The following is a 4,470-nucleotide window of genomic DNA, read 5'->3' as shown; positions in this document are numbered from 1 at the left end:
CGGCGATGAGATGTGGAAGTGCTGACAAATCTGGTGTAGTGTAGCATCAATGTGATCGAAGCGTTGAAAACATTGCTGCTCGAATCGAGTTAGGCACTAAAAGATGTCAGCGTATGAAGTCGTCGCATAAACTGGAGGGTGGTGGTGGTGGCTGAGACGGTGGGTCCTCGTGATGTGGAGGGACATCATCAGTAATGTCCTCAGGGGCCTCCTCCTCAGTGGATTGGGCGAGACGGTACTGAGGAGGGAAGGTGCCACATCGTTTCTCGATCATCCTCATACTTCGCATGCTCGAGATGCCATGTGGGGAGATTTGGCCCATGAGAGTGAGGGAGGACTATTGGACTGCTGTGCTGAGGATTCCGAAATGCCGAGCCAACTACGTCACATAGGGCCTAATAGAGATGACCCCCTTCCTATGCCACTCTGTCTGATGTTGAATGGCGAGGTCAATGAAATAAGCAAGGTCTATGCGACATACACCATAGAAAGTTGGCGTCGTGAGTGTTGATGACACCAGTGCTCTCTCTCTTTCCTGTTAACGTGTGAGCCAAAATGGCCTATAAGTACCTCAGAGATGGAGGGAGAGCCGATGCCTTGGAACGACTAGGATTGTAGGAGGCAGCGCCGGGGGTGAGGGCATCCCAACACTTCGAGGGAGAGTACTGGATGTGGCGGTGGAGAGTGTCGAGGTTGTTCTCATCCCTAAACTCCTCTGTATATAGACCCAAAGCGGTTCCAAACTCTGAGACGTTCAATTGGCAGACTAGACTACCGAGGCAAAATTAGATTGTTCTCGGGTCATCAAAACAGGCCATCACGGTCTGGAGATGGAACGTTGAGCAGAGTTCCATCGTGAGTTCGAGATATGTCGGCTCAAAAATCTCAAAGAAAAGCCCCCAAGGGTCGGTGGTGAGGAGGGCCCAAATTGCATCGGTGAGTTGGACTTGTTCTAGCGCGGCCCAGTTTATACAGCGGCCCACTTCCAAGGGTCGGGCCGTAGAATCTAGAAAAGTTCTTCTTGGGGGCCAATGGGGAACTGCAGGAAAAGGGTGATGAATTTTCGCGGTAGAACCCGAGGAAGATGACGCTCCCTTCCTTTTCTTCGAAGCAGGGACGATGGCTTTCTTTCCTCGTGAAGATGACATGGTGTACCTGCAATATAAAAAAGAATAATACTAGGCAAACGAATTTGAAAAGGGAAAAGCCATGAATTTGAACTAACAATTTCAGCCAAAGCTACTAATACTAACCAAACTCAACCAGAATAATCAATTACATAGCATAATTTCATGACATTAGCATGGTAATAGCATGATAATGAGTATAGTAACGACATGGGTATGACAATAGAATGAGGCTTTCCTAACAACTCGATTCAACATGACATGTATGATAAATAACCTAAGAATGCAAATTAAATGATAGAATAATGCACAAAATGAAAATATTATGAGAAGAATGAAGATTATTTTGACAATAAACATTAGAAATAAGTAAAATAAAAGTGAAAAGAGTAAACAAACGCTAAGGGAGAGAGATTGGGCGTCAAAAAATAGAGTGGGGAGCAGAGCACAGGCGTGGTAGGGAGGCCGTGTGGACTTGCAGCGGCTAGGGTTAGGGATTTTGAGTGAATAAGACAATGAATAGTGTAGGGTATTTATAGATTTTGGGACACAAGGCCATGGAACACGCCCGTGTTCCCCAATTTTTGCCCGTGTGATTCGCGAATTTTAAATTTGGGGGCGTCTGACAATTAGCCCACGCCCGTGTTAATCTAACAGGTTTGACCACGGTTACTTGGCACGGGCGTGTCACACGTCCGTGTTAATTTGACAGGTTTGGCCATGGTTTCAAGGCACAGGTGTGTCTCACGCCTGTGTTGTTTTGGTAGGTTTGCCCACGGCCATGTCACACGACCGTGGCGATTTATCGTAGCCCGTGCTGGGAAAAATCTTTGCCCTATTTCCACATGGCCTAGGGCACGCCCGTGTGCTAGGCCCTGTCTGTGTGGGAAACCTGTATTTAAGAGCTCCGTTAGTAAGTTAGGTGTTAAACACTAAAATTTAAAGAAGTTAATACAGTTAGTGCTCAGGTTGCCTCCCGAGAAGCGCTTATTTATAGTCTACACCTGACTTACCTCTCCATTGAATGGTCATGGTGGTTCGAGGAGTTTATACTCCTCATTCCTGCTGTGAATTTCATCAAAATAAGGTTTTAGGTAAGTATTGTTTAACTTAAAAGTTCCGAGCTTGGGATGACTTACCTGGACTAAACCGAATGGAAAAATGCTAAGTACTGTAAGAGGAATTTCTTCATTCGGTTTGGCAGTGACAATGTGAGGATCTGCAGCATCTAATAAAACTTTATCTCCCGCCTTAAGTTGATTTGAAAAGGTATTAAGCTTGTTCTGGCGCAGTTTTGGTTCATCATGTGTTCTCGGTTTATGTGTCCACCATTCACCTAGCTCCTCGATTTGTAGCCTTCGTTCTTTATGAATAGGTCCTCTACTATTGCTTGAAAATGGCTCATGTACTTCCTTCAAACTCATTTCCTGCAAAGTAGGTTGCACCATATTGTTAGTTTTAGTAGAATGGTTTAGACAATCACCTTCAATTTTCGATGTGTTGCCGGAATTGCAAGCTTGAAGGGTGATTGTTTTGTCTTCCACATGAAGTGTGAGCTCACCTATGCCAACATCAATAATCATTCTAGCAGTTGCTAAAAAGGGCCTTCCTAAAATCAAAGGAGTGTTTCTATCCTCCTCTATGTCTAGAACAACGAAGTCAATGGAAAATATAAATTTATCGATTTTAACTAACACATCTTCAATAATACCCCTAGGAAATCTTATAGTTTTATCTGCTAATTGAATGCTCATGCTAGTCTATTTGGGTTTCCAAGACCTAGCTGTTTAAACATTTTGTAAGGCATGACGTTAATACTAGCCCGTAAATCAGCTAATGCATTATTAACATCTAAACCACCAATTAAGTAAGGAATAGTAAAACTCCCTGGATCTTTCAATTTGTTAGGTAGTTTATTCTGTAGAATAGCTGAGCAAACTACGTTTAGCTTCACATGCAAAGCCTCGTCCAACTTCTATTTATTTGCTAAAAGCTCTTTTAAAAATTTCATTGCGTTTGGCATCTATGATAGAGCTTCAATAAACGGTAAGTTAATATGTAATTTTTTTAAGAGTTTAAGGAATTTACCAAATTGTTCATCTGAGTGGTCTTTCCTTGTCGCATTAGGGTATGGCACACGAGGTTTGTATTCTGTACTTACCGATTTCTGCTCATTGTGGTCTACCTCACCTTTGTCTTTGCTTATCTCAGCTTCTTGTCTTGGTTTTGGTTCAAGTGTGACTAACCCTTCCTCATCTTGACTAGTAATCACGTTGAGTTTCTCCCTTGGGTTAGATTCTGTGTTGCTTGGCAAGCTACCTTGTGGTCATTTAGAAATCAACTTGGCAAGCTGTCCCATCTGAGTTTCGAGCCCTTGGATCGATGCTTGTTGATTCTTAAGTGCTGTCTCGGTATTTTGAAAATAGGTTTCTGACACCGAGATGAATTTGGTTAGCATCTCCTCAAGGTTCAGCTTCTTTTCTTACTAGTAAGGTGGTTGTTGAAAACCCGGAGGATGTTGTGGCCTTTGATTTCCTTGACCGCCCCATGAGAAATTCGGATCGTTCCTCCAACCTGCATTATAAGTGTTACTATATGGGTTATTTTGGGATCTAGAGTTATTGTTACCCATATATTGGATTTGTTCCTCCTCAATGTAAGGGTTGAAGGGTTGATATTCTGTGCACGCTCCTCCTCCATTAGAATCGCACCTCATCACTAGATGTACCTGAGTAGAACTACACAAACCGTTAATCTTTTTATTTAAGAGTTCTACTTGGTTAGATAGCATAGTAACCGCGTCGAGGTTGAAAACACTGGCTGCTTTCATCGGCTTTGTTCTCATAACTTGCCACTGATAGTTATTCACTGACATCTCCTCAATAAATTCGTAAACCGCCTCAGGTGTTTTATTATTGATAGTTCCTCCAGTGGCTGCATAAATCATCTACCGAGTCGAAGGATTCAGGCCATTATGGAACGTTTGAACCTGTAGCCAAATCGATAATCCATGGTGAGGGCACCTTGTCAAAAGGTCCTCGCATCTCTCCTATGCATCGTAGAGTGTTTCTAAATCCATCTGCACAAAAGAAGAGATATCATTACGTAATTTCGCTATTTTAGCCGGTGGAAAATATTTTAATAAAATTTTTTCAATCATTTGTTCCTAAGTAGTGATTGTCCCTCGTGGTAACAAGTTCAACCACTGTTTAGCCTTATTACTTAATGAAAAGGGAAGCAACCAAAGATAGATGGTGTCATCAGAAACGCCATTAATTTTAAAGGTATCGCAAAATACTAGGAAATTTGCCAAGTAAGCGTTGGGATCCTCGTCCTGCAAACC

At 42.6% G+C, this 4,470-nt stretch overlaps 1 non-coding gene across 1 annotated transcript; it reads left to right on the top strand.

The window, feature by feature from the left end:
* The first annotated feature begins 4,132 nt into the window (after positions 1 to 4,132).
* Positions 4,133 to 4,238, top strand: LOC121211959 (small nucleolar RNA R71). Its single transcript, XR_005907174.1, has one exon. It is a non-coding gene; the product is annotated as a small nucleolar RNA R71 (small nucleolar RNA).
* Positions 4,239 to 4,470: the final 232 nt, after the last annotated feature.

This window comes from Gossypium hirsutum, chromosome A12 (assembly GCF_007990345.1).
Source record: "Gossypium hirsutum isolate 1008001.06 chromosome A12, Gossypium_hirsutum_v2.1, whole genome shotgun sequence".
Taxonomy (NCBI): domain Eukaryota; kingdom Viridiplantae; phylum Streptophyta; class Magnoliopsida; order Malvales; family Malvaceae; genus Gossypium; species Gossypium hirsutum.
Note: the sequence above shows the minus strand (reverse complement) of the source record. Positions and strands in the feature narration are given on the sequence as shown.